At 31.9% G+C, this 12,984-nt stretch overlaps 1 protein-coding gene across 1 annotated transcript in view; it reads right to left on the minus strand.

Annotated features, from left to right (window-relative positions):
• Positions 1 to 12,984, minus strand: part of LOC128999841 (uncharacterized) — a 224,257-nt gene that overhangs the window by 132,070 nt on the left and 79,203 nt on the right. The window lies entirely within an intron of this gene.

Raw genomic sequence — 12,984 nt, forward strand, 5'->3', positions numbered from 1 at the left:
CCTATACAATTGGTATAGACTAGTTTATGTACTCCATTAATTAAAACCGCTAGCTATAAGAACACTGAAATTAAAACCCAGTTAATAAAATTCAAGGAAGCATTTATGTGTACAATAACATTTATGAAATCATGTTGTTCAAATTTGTTTATTCCCCCCCCCTTTTAATATTGATCAATTTTAAGTTCATGCAAAATTGATAATAGGATGAAATGCATTTTTAAACCCTTTTATTAATGGCCTAAACGTTGTACAAAAATAAGAACAAAATATACATATTCTTACTAAAGAATCAATGATTTAGTTAACTAAAATTTTCTTACGATATCAAGAAGTCTAACATGACAATCCGCAAATAGCAACTATAACAGGAACAACCTATTTCACCTAAAGCCTTTCTAAAATCTTATCTCAATTAGTAGAATGTTTCCTGAATGGAGGTTCTACCAAGAAACAATCCCACGACTAGAGATAAGATTAGAGTTAACGGTTTGAATGCCCTGTTGAATGAGCTAGAGAAAGGTTTTAGTCAAGTAAATGTTAGCGAGATAGAACCGATAGAACCGGTTGAGAAAGGGGAAGTAATTGTTGTAGAAGTCTGAACAACGAATCGAAGGTAATCGTAGATTCCCGAAGAGACACGGACGTTGCCGAAGTTGTGCGCATGCTTATTGCTATTTGACCGTTCTAAATATTATTTCCTGCTATAACATGAATGAAGATAATTGACGATTTCAAAACAATAACAGTTTAATATTTTCTATGTGTAGGCTATATAAATAAGTTTTATCAAATGGTTTCAAAATAATCTTACTAATATTATAAATGTGAAAGTTTGTGTGTTTGTTTGTTTGTTTGTTTGAAGTTCAATCGCGCTTTAACTACTGGACGGATTGGGCTGAAATTTGGCATGATAATAACATTCCCGATTAACATATAGGCATATTCTCATCTCAAAAATCCTTTCGGGCTCCGCTCCAGTGGCTCTGTAGTTTCCCATGTTAACCTTATGAGTATTCATATTTAAAAGGAATTAAAGAATTTAGTCAGCTGTTTCAACTAAAAAGGTTAGTTATATGATAAGCAAAAGCATTAAAGTTATGAAGATTTATCAACAGGGTGCACCACTATTATTTTTTTATTTATGAAAACAGCTAATTTGAACCATATATAAAAATGTTTGAACCAAGCAGCAACAAAAAACCGTGATATGCAATGAGAACTGTCAAAGTTGGATTGTTTACACTTATGTTTATGTTTTTAATTTCATCAATAATTTGTGATATTTTGCGAATCTTAAATGATTTATTTTACTCTAATCGTTTAGCTGAAGTGGTAGAACATTATAGCTATGGTAGATGAGTAAATACTATAGAATACCATAAATTTAAAGAAGCAAATTTTATCAAACTGTGCCTCCCCCATTGTTAACGCAAAGCTTGAGTATATAAATGCAATATGCATTTTATACTTATATGCCAATCCCGTACGAAGGACGGGTACTCTGCTAGTATGTGTATATAAATAAATTAATCTAATGGTTTCAAAATAATCATAACACAAAAACCTGTTTATGTTATTAACATTCAAGTTATGATTAATTATCCAGTTTAAAAGTAATATAAATTCCTCTAATTTCTTTGATGGAAGTAAATCTATATCAACTTAATTTTAAAATTCATTGTACGACAAACTAATAGCAATGTATCTTGACTTTTATTGCATTCGTACAATATATAATAAATCACAAATAAATTATGTGATTTAAAACCAAGACACGCCTTGGAGCTACTTAATAATACAATCCGACATCGCCTGCAGGAAACAACTGAAAAACGTACACAAAACTCATAAAACAAATCTAAACGTTGAATTTCCTTGGGCACTACAATAATGACATTGTTTGGTCCAATACAATACGCGCGCCTGCGACTCCTGGGGGGACAAACAACATTAATATCACTGTTTCAATAATGTGTCCCCATATCTACGGACATTGTGATTAACGTTATGATAAATTTTGAAACCTGAAAGCATCGTGTGTTCATTGTTAGTTATTGTATAACTTGCAACAAAGCATAGTACTCTCACGAAATAACTTTATTTATGATATACCGTACAATAGAGTGGTATTGAAAATCAGTTCAATGTTGTGCATATAATTAAGAAATAACGTACAGTATTTCCTTAATTTGCTAAAATGTGTATCTAATCATTAGTTCTTACCTCCAGACTTTACTTGAAAACTTGAGTATTTTTTGTCTGATTTTGATGAAATTTGGCTTGGTGTAGGAAGGGATAAATTTGAATGAGTTCGCGAACCAGCATGATCGAAATATTGGAATTGGGTGTTATGGGGGTTCATGTGGTAAAAATTGGGCTTTCTAGTTGTTGCCCCCAAAACATACAATTTTCTAATTTCTCTCTAAACCTTCTTTTTTAAGAGCTTAAACACGAATAATTTAGTATGTTTAAGTTTTTTGTAACGGTTATTGGTTGTGGAGAAAATTCAATAAGTTGTAAATTTTAAATTCCCATGTATTTTTATTAAACTTTGGTAAATTTATTTATTTTATATTAAGGCTAATAAATATTCATTCCAATAAAACACAATTTATTAGCCTCCCTGTAGCAGCAAACCTATTTAGGTTCTTGTTAAACATACTGTTATTTAAATAAATATGTTTAATTGAAAATCTAATCAGGGGAATGGAAATTCACCTTGTGTGCAGGTTTGCTGCGGCGGGGGTATATATTATTTGTAATTATTTAATAGTTTGGGCTCAGATAACCACATAAATTTGCACAAATATTATTTTAATTTGTCCATTAAGCACCATAAAACATACACGCGTGCAGAAAAATAACACAAAAATACAAGATTAACACGAAGGCATAATTTACACAAGATGTACATTGAATCAAGATATGAATTGACTATAGAGCATTTTGTACCCTCCATCTAACCTTAGTACTTGTTGGGGTTCAACTGGGAGTATATTATACTTGAAAAGCAAATTTCACCGACAGAGATAGGTTTGGCCCGTTTACGAGCCCTGCACTCACCCCTGCAGGGTAACACTCCCTCACCATGCCTGTTATAAGTACGTTCACCCCTTTATAGCTGACGAGCGCATGCAACAGGGCTTAGGGTGGAAATTAAATAAGCCAGCTCACTAAGAAGATTAATTAAAAATTTCAGAACTATTAATAGTAAGGGACTTCGGCAGAGAAATTCATAGGAATAAAAAGTAGTATGTACTATCTATAGCACAAAATTATTCCTATACAAAGTGTTTAAGAATGTTTATGAATTTACGGCCCAAAATAGACCGTGACTGTGTTAAGCTAACGGAATACAAATAGAAGTACTGTATGTCTATGTGTATTTACCCTGTGATATGACGTATAAATGTAACGGCTTTGAGAACATTTTGTTCGGAATATAAAGTCTTTGATTCAATAACGTCATTACAAATACATCGTTTTGTTTTCAAACGAAATTATGTTAAATCGTAGGTCATAGGTCAAATGTTAAATACAAACATTACTAATTCTAATTTAATAACGTTCTGAATTCTATTAGTACTAGTATAATGGAATTGTGACTAAATTATAATGTAGTGGAGTGAATTAGAAAAACATGTTGAAACTAAATTAAACACTTAAAAACCTGTATAATGTATACTTATAAGGCAAATTACTTAAACATGTCCCTTCAGTTTTCAGAAAAGTTATTATTGGGTGCATAATAAACCAATTGTTTTGATATTTTACAGCAACAAATATTTATTCATACAAACCCCTCATCGAAGTGACTCCCCTACATAAGCTAAGACAAGGGTTAACATATAACACTGGAGATAACCTTTGTAATCTCAAAGTAACCATTTAAAATCTTATTACAACTTTGTAATCTTCAGTGACGCGCAATTGTTCAAGTTTTAAAAGGTTAGTTCTTAAACTGCACTTAAGAAACTTTGCTGCTCTTAGTTTAACATTGTGAAGTTTTAATTTAAAGTTGGAACGGGTATTGTACTTAACCATAAGCAGTGGATTACAATCAAAACGTTGGTGGGTTTGATGACGTTTTGTTGAATATAAAATTAAAACTATTAATTCAAAATATTTACTTCGCAAGAAGTTTCTGATCCTATTTTTAAATTTAACGCAAGTTTCTGTGTACGTTTAATTCACGGTACTTAAATGCGCTCATATTGATATAAGGGTTTCTTTTAATTTGAGTGCAAACTTTAAAGCATACTTTTTTATTGTAATAACTAGTTAGTGGAACATTGATAAGAAGACCCTCGATAACAAGCCACCCTTGATAACAAGTGCAATATTCAAATCCCCTTGAAATTATTTTACACCTAATCATGTTACTGCAAACCTCAATAAGAAGTCAACCTTGATAACAAGTCTTATTTAATAAATCACCATGAGAGTCGTATGTTGTCTTATGAGTTATCGAGGTTCTACTGTAGTATCATGTACTAAAGTAGGATGTAAATGGATGACTATTTTATTATAATATGTTCAAGTTAGTGGAATAACAATAAATTAAAACACGTCATAAACTCACTCAGACGTCAGACGTAAATGTAAACCTTTAATACTTTAATCTAGAATGGTGACGATACGAATGTAGGTAGTATTTTAAGCCAAGTATGAATATGAATGAAGATGAGTGTAGGATGAGTCTTGTAGTCTTGTTAGTGACTTAATTAAAATTATTTTTTATTCATAGAATATTTTAGTTTGGTTTTTTACATTTTTCTGGGAAAAAGCTTTATTTTTGCCACGTGGCCGACATGTTCCTTAGTCACAGATGTTTACATCCATTGGCAACTAAAGGACCTACAGTTTACAGTGGAATCCAAACCACATTTTTGCCTTGTGGTTAATAATTAATTTGCCTTAAAACAGAGAGAATAATAAGAAAGTATTGTCATACGTGGTTAATCAATTTACAATCATCAGAGTAAACATTTTTGGTCAATTTTGCCTTGTCTAAAATATATTGTGTCCAGTTATTTGTAAGAACTGTATTTGTAAATTATGCTATCGAAGAATTAATAATTTCTTGTACCTTAACCCAAATGTTTGTTTTTCACTTAAGGAAATGCAGTGCCGTACCTTTACCCTTAGACTTATATAGTTTGGGAAATTTGACTAAATTATATTATTTTGTCACTCGTGAATAAAACATTTAACAGTTTTCATGAATTTCTTTAAATATTATAAGAGATAGAAGAATTCCACCAACTTTGAATCCCAAAAGGCCAATTTCGGTTTTGACTGCGTAATGCAAAGACGATAATTTTTCCCAAGGGCTGTTCTCACCCCCTAACCCCCCCCCCCCCCCCACACACACACACACTCAACACTCGCGGTAGTAACACGCAGTTTACGACGGGAGCCACTAATTGTCTTTTTCCAAACAGCTGTTTTAGTGCAGGTCTTAAAGCAGTTCGGTAAAAATCTTGACACTTTCTACACTCATTTATATTTTCTTTAAGATCTGAATATCTAGAATTGTTAAAGTAAATTAGTCACTGCCATTCGGGAACATATAAACGACAGTAAAAACTTAAAAAAACATAAATTATAATTAGTTGCTAGATCAATTAGACAAGAAAGATAAACAATTTACCAGTAAACTATCATTAATTTGTGTATTACGATAAACTAGTGTTATGTATAATTGTTATTTATCAACAGCAAATCATCTAATTCTTTAAAGCTTTATTAGATAAATTAGCTTAAAAAAGCCATACACTGAATACATTAAAACGCTTGTTCATGTGTTGACAAATGAAAGTGTGAAAAACACTTTTAGTTTCGTTGACGAAGAATTAAAAAAGTGTATGATAGAGGAGGGCACCAAGCGATAAACAATACTACTTTTTTATCAAACTCTCATTGGTATCAATCCTAATGATTTTCAACGTTTGACCCAAGAGAAGCTTTCATATCCTGATTATAAATTACAAAACCTAAAAGACTACTTCACATCACTCGACATTTTCCCACCAAACATTTCCGAACGCGAAAGTTTTTGCCAATCAATAATAAACTTTCCGAAGAGAATCTTATTTAAAATCAACCCAGTCTGCCGTCTCTTCGAGTTGCCAAAGTTTAAATTAACTCAAATTCTGCGACCCGAAGGACCGAGATTTGATCATTGATTGTGATTCTCTCAAGAATTCCCAAGTTGAGAAACTTGCAGGTAGTCATTGGCTGTAAACGAATTCTCAAGCTATTCCAGTAAAACTTTGAAAAGTTTTCAACAAAGTTCATTGAACATTTGTGAAACATTTCTATTGTTTGGCAATTTAAAAGAAAATTCAGTAGTTTCACTAACAACAGCTTTTCGTCTACAACTTTTTTTATAACATTAGTAAATCAATACTTCCTAGACTTTCCAGTGTTAAAATTTGAAGCCAAGAAAATAGATTAAGTTCAGGACCATCTCACCAGAGTTTACTAGTGTATTGGGTAAAATCATTGACTATTGGATATCAATCATTGACTATTGGATACTGAAGTAGACTTCCCTAATATATGGACGAGCTGTAGCCAATTTTTTATTAAAAAAGAATGTAGTTATGTGAGCCAGTCACATAATGCTCTAGTGTCTAAAATTCTATTTTATACCTTATTTCTTGTTGCTGAACAGGGTGATGGGTCATAACAGTTGCTATAGCTCATCATAAGTCATTCCATAAGTTTGACCATAGACAAAAAGAATTGTTTGACTTGGTAAAAAAGATTGTGTATTCGGCAGAATTTAGTAATTTAGATCAGAGCAATCCGTAGGTGGTTCACATCAACTACGCCGATTTTGATAAAAAAAACTGACTACAAATTTAACATGGGGGATATCGGTTAAATATTAATTCAAATCAATGCAATATCATAGCAAACAACTTATCGATCACTTAACACAGAATATTGTCATTGGTTGGTGACCATCTCAACATATTGCACCACGTTTTTTTTTTAAATTTTCTATTACTTGGAAGTACTACGCATATCAAGAGGAAACACCAATATCATTGGCATTAGTAAATTATTGATGAGTGCATTAAAATACGAAAAGCGATAAACGGAAGATGGGACAGCAATAGAATGCAAATCGTCCATGCTTGATAGGTTATATTACGGTATGTGATGTTGTAGTGCATTGATTATAGGTTCAATTGCCCAGAAATGATGGCAATAAAAGACCACGATCCGAAGATAATGATTATCTCTGCATAAACTGAGTTTGGATAACTGATATTGCACTATAATGTTCATGTGCTTTTGTTTGGCTTTAGGTGATTCAGACGGAATTTGAGTTTTTATGAGTAAAATGATCGCCCAGAAACGAGGGCAATCTTTCATCATTTATGGTAAACTTAAATATTCAAATGGTTGTCTATGAGTCTAGCTGGTGTATTAATTAAAATTGAATTTGAGTTTCTATGAGTGAAATGATCGCCCAGAAACGAGGGCAATCTTTCATCATTTTTGTTAAACTTAAATATTTATTTTATTTATTTCATTTTCTATGAATCTAGCTGGTGTATTAATTGAAATTGAATTTGAGTTTACACTTATACTAAATGTCTTTGCCTGCTCTACTTCTTAAAAGCGTGTATGGATAGCGCCTAAGCAAAATATTACTCCTCAAACTTAAATTCTACAGCACACAGATATAAAACCCCACTTTGATACTAATAAGTGTTGAAATTCTTTAAACTAAATTCGTTACAAATATTACAAAAACATTGCTTAGTTTAAAAAGAAATATATTTTAATTTGATAACATTCGCCCGGCTACATCACTTCACAATCTTAAATCTATGTAGTTATTACCAACTCATCCGGATAAATGACCTTTATCTAAAAATAAATTCCCTGTAGTCGCCCTCGCCTTTCTAACACCTTGACCTTTACTGAGCCATTCACGCTACAGCTGTAGACTACACTGTGATATGTCTAACTTTAGGTCTACGTTACAGAGATTAGCCTATGTGCAATTGAATACAATGACACAGAGTAATTTAATGGTTAGTAAGAAAATCGGACAGGGTAATCCACGAATACTAAAAAAGACCCGGTATGGATCATAAACATAAACAAATGACGTTTTTGGCCCGAAAGTATATATTATTTTACATTATTTAAATGGAACTGTCCAAACCATATGTTAATGCTATTAGTATAGGATTCGGGCCAAACACGTAATTTGTTTATGTTTATGATCCATACCGGTATTTTTCTAGTATTCGTGGGGTAATCCCACTCAAATCAGACTCGTGCGATCATCAAATCATAAAAGTATATATGTACAGAATTACCTTATTAATAAGAACAATTATTATCAAACCTTAAGAAAAATGGCGGGAAACTAAGCTCTGTAAGCTTTGGTACACAATCAGGTACCTTTTTGCATTAAGGTTCCTTATTAGTAAAAATGTTAAGTAAAAAGGTTGGTAAATGATCATTCGATTAAAGAAAATTATCGATGAAAAATTTCCATCTTTAATAAAAAAGACTTGTATAAGATACTTTTAGGGATGTATGCATGCAATCTATAGTCCCGTTAACCATTATTATCCAAATAATCGCTTCATAAACCCACCAATTAAGTTGTATGGTGATTTGTTATTTCGTGTCTAATAAAATGTAGATAACTCATACTTTACTCATCAAACCATATATCCCTTTTGGTAAAAGCTCAAACGTACCTCAATACTATAGTTGAGTCTATAACAAACCAACTACGGTAGGGATGTCTTATATATATATATAATAATGTCCAGATAACGCTACGTTCAATATAATATTTTCACCGCGAAAACTTTTCCAACATAAAAAGGAGTCTGAAAAGTCACCGGCGTAAAATTACAAGACGCAATAGCTCGGGGCTTTACATACGTGTTTCTTGGCCCATTGCTCAGGGAAATGGGGACGGCTTTGGGGGGGGGGGAGATGAAAACGCATTCGAATTGTTTCCACCTCAAAATCCGAGTTCTTATGGCCTCGTGTACCTAAATCACACGCTGTGAAAGTTCACTTTTAGTGTAATCAGTTTTCTTTTCATCCAAACTCAAAATGAACATGTTTGTGTGTGAGAGTAAAATAGTAGTAGTAGGACGTGCTTGAGAAAAAGATGGGTCAACCTAATCCAGTACCGTACTAAGTACAGACAGTTTTTGTGGAAGTAAAAAGTTTTCTGGTTAGGGTTGCGAATGAATTGTACATACGGTATACAAAATGTATATCGTGCTTCATTTTACCTAAATAAAAGAAGAAGTATAAGAAACGAAGAAAAAATAAAAGAAACTTACACATTTGCTGTGTTGCGTGAAAATAAAGGAGTCCTTACCTGTAAAAAACAAAACCATTGTTAACTCAATTACCTCAAAAAATAACAACTAAATGTAATAGCGAACACCTCACGAAAGACACAATGAGTGATTATATTTAGCCTAATCTTATCAAGTAGTTTTAAATAAAAATTATACATCATAATTCCATTATTTAGGTACTAAAATACCTTGTGATCATTAACAGCTAATCTATTTAATCTATCAGCCGTTTTAAAGCTGAAAGCTGAAAAGCCAGGCTAACAACAGCGTCGGTGGAGTATGTGGTCAGCTGTTAAATGGCTGCAGTGTCGCCAACCCCCAGTGAAGGGAACAATAAATAACCCTTGTATATCAACCACTCCCGTTACGTCGGTGCTCGTAATAACCAGATGTGTACTTTTCGCAACTTCTGCGTTTCTACGCATAATTTTCCATAACTATATAGTCGATTGTTTGTGTTTTACTGTTAAATGTTGTCTTTGTATAAGTTGTACACACGATTTACTACAGTTATTACAGTTGGTAATACGACATTGATTATTGAGGAAGTTTTTATCACGATTCTTTTTTAACAAATAGGTTAATGAACTATTCCTTAACAAACTCTCCATTACAAAAATTACTTTAAACAAAGGGCATTATTTATAATGCTAAATTAGACCAAGTCAATAAAATCTAATATAATCTTAATTTTCATAAATTGTGTAAAATCAACATATAGTAAGATGAAATTAAAAAAAACTAAATAATTTTATTATGAGGAAAACACTGCGATACCGATTTTTCATCCTTTATTGTAAGAACCCTTATCAAAAAGTTAATTTTATTATCTTCCCAATTATTTTATAGTATTGGATTTTACACTTCGGTATATATGTAACAATTATTATAAACATGAAAACAATTAAACGTATCTCCTCATTTGACATATTTGAATTGTTTGATGATAAGTTAAATTTGCAAATTTAATTTTTTTTTATTGAATGAAAATTCCATTTCCCATTTGCCAATCACAAAACCGTCTTCAGCCACATAATGCAGCATTGACAAGTTCAAACGAACAAAACCGAAACAATTAGACAGATTCACATCCAGATTTGCTGAAACACTGGTGAAACTAGGCGAGTGTATCAAACGTCAAACCTATCCGGTTATCCAATCAGAGAGCGACGTCAGCTGAATCATTCTCACATCAGCTGATGTCTGCAGCACGAACACTGGCGGAAACACACGAACATGCACAGCCAGACGAATACTTGATGAATCAATTAATTATGAAGGTAGATTTATTTAATAAATTTAACGCTAAATTGGATTGTCTGGTCAATTAAGAATTTCAAAGGTTGATGATTTAGAACATCTTCGTTAGAATGGAATAATTTTGAAATTAGCAGTTTTCGTTGAAAATGAACGATTATGTGTTTATTTAAATATTAATTTAAGACAGTACATAATTATAAAATTTTTTTTAATAATATCAATTTTTAATTCATCCAATAAATATTAAACGTAATATAAATTAAAAATTAAATTACATTATTAAATAAAGAATTAATTATAAAATGTTTAGTTATTAAATGTAGATAACTAATTTTAAAATCATTTAACAAATTATTATAACTTATTAATTTATTAATTTAATAAATTTTTCAAATTAATTTATATAATAGATTTAATAAATAAATTATATTTAATAATAATAATAAAGACAATAAATAATAATATTATTTTTAAGACAATGATCAAGAAAACAGTCAATCATTTTTACCCTGATAATATAACAAATATTTTTACCGTTAAGCGATTAGGTATTTAAAAAAATCTTTTAAACTTAAATATAAGGTAGTATTCGTCTACCCATTTCAAAACATTTAGCTGATTTAGTATTCAATACTAAAATATTCCAGTCAATTCGAAACACATTGATAGAGAGATTAAATGATTATGATAAATGTAATTGTGGGCCAATTTAAACCACTACTACTTCATTCAAAATACTTTACTAAATCAATAAATATTTTAAACCCACATAAAAACCTGCATGCAATAACTTTAACAGAACAAATCGACACGCTACTTCGAAAAGCAAATTGGTTTAACGGTGTGCTAACATACCGACCGATAGAATGGAAAATTCCGCAACGCATTCTCATGCTAATTGTTTACATTTGATTTGCAGATCTGAGCTTTCAATTGTAAAGCGTGTATGTTCTCTATTCTCAAAAGTTAGGATTCACCATTCCAGGAGTTGGTTACGGACACAGACAAAAATCTCTTAGTAAAATTACCGGTAATAGCACTTAATATGGCACAGTAGTTGAAATGGGACAATAACACATTAACAATAGTTATTTGGGTAACTAGCATAGTGTGCGAAGTGGCACTTTGCTGCACATAAGAGATATGTTTACGTACGAGTAGGCGAGTGTGGAAAGTTTCTCGGGTGCAGCAAAGGCGGTTTGTACTCGCGTCACTCATTATATTTTTCCTACAGTTACTATAAAGGATAATTAGTCTTTCAAACACTGTGCAACACGTTTTTAGGTTAGGTTAAATCCAAACATTGAACGAAATGGGAAACGCTGCACCAGCTGATCGTAGTCGTGATATCTTTAAGTGCCAACTTTATTTTCAAGCGTACACGTATTACGTGCCTAATAAAAGCAAGCTGTTTTGTGTTGTTTGGTAGAATACTGGAGTGCGGCAAAAAATGAGTGCGGAAAAAGTAAGTGAATGCAGCAAATAGCTACTTTGCGTGCTATAATCAGTGCAAGGAAACCCACTTTGTCATGTACTGCAGGAAAACTAAATTTTAACCTTGTAACAAAAAAAATCTAGCAAGAAAGGGATGTCATTGCCAAAAAACCGCGAGGTGAAAATTCCCTCGTTGCAGCGAGTCGGGAATTCTCTCTCATCAATCAACTGTAATGACCCAAAACAATGAAGAAGGCTGTTTAATGTTCGAGACTGGGAAATTAACCATGAAGGGGTGAATTACTTTGGAACTGATCTTGCCTTTATCACTATCAATTACTTGCTTGATTAACATTAGAACTGGGTTCAAGACAGTATTGAGAATTAAAAAAAATGAATTGAGGTGTTTCATATAATTTGTTCATATAAGTGGTTTGCTCGGAAATAATTTTTCTTTTTGCTAGTGTGATGTATATTTTATAGGATTGCTATATAAATTAGAATGTTAGGGCTTAAAACCATCGTATATACTAAAAAAAACGTTTGCACAAACTTATGACAGCTAGCCTGACTATACTGGGCCAAATTACAGGCCGTTGGTACCAAATGAAAGATATTTTCATTTAGAAGTGCAGAATCCCTTTGTAAATTAAAAGCGTAAAGAATAAATTTAAAATAGTTAACATGGACCTTATGGGTTGCTATGTTGGTGACGAAATAACAACAAAATATAAACAGAAAATCAAAACAAATGGAAGAAATTCCAATCACATGTTTTGTTTAGGAGAGTAGGGTAAAAAATAGAGAAGTTTGCAACACATACTTTTGGTCGAGTTTTCGACCACGGGGCGAGCTCTCGTATTATTACTAAAGCAACTTGTGAATGTATGTGACTAAAATTAAAACCTAAAAATAAATTTAAGAA

Source organism: Macrosteles quadrilineatus, unplaced genomic scaffold (genome assembly GCF_028750875.1).
Source record: "Macrosteles quadrilineatus isolate MER2022 unplaced genomic scaffold, UCM_ALF_1.0 Scaffold_8__2_contigs__length_117827958, whole genome shotgun sequence".
In the NCBI taxonomy this organism is placed as follows: domain Eukaryota; kingdom Metazoa; phylum Arthropoda; class Insecta; order Hemiptera; family Cicadellidae; genus Macrosteles; species Macrosteles quadrilineatus.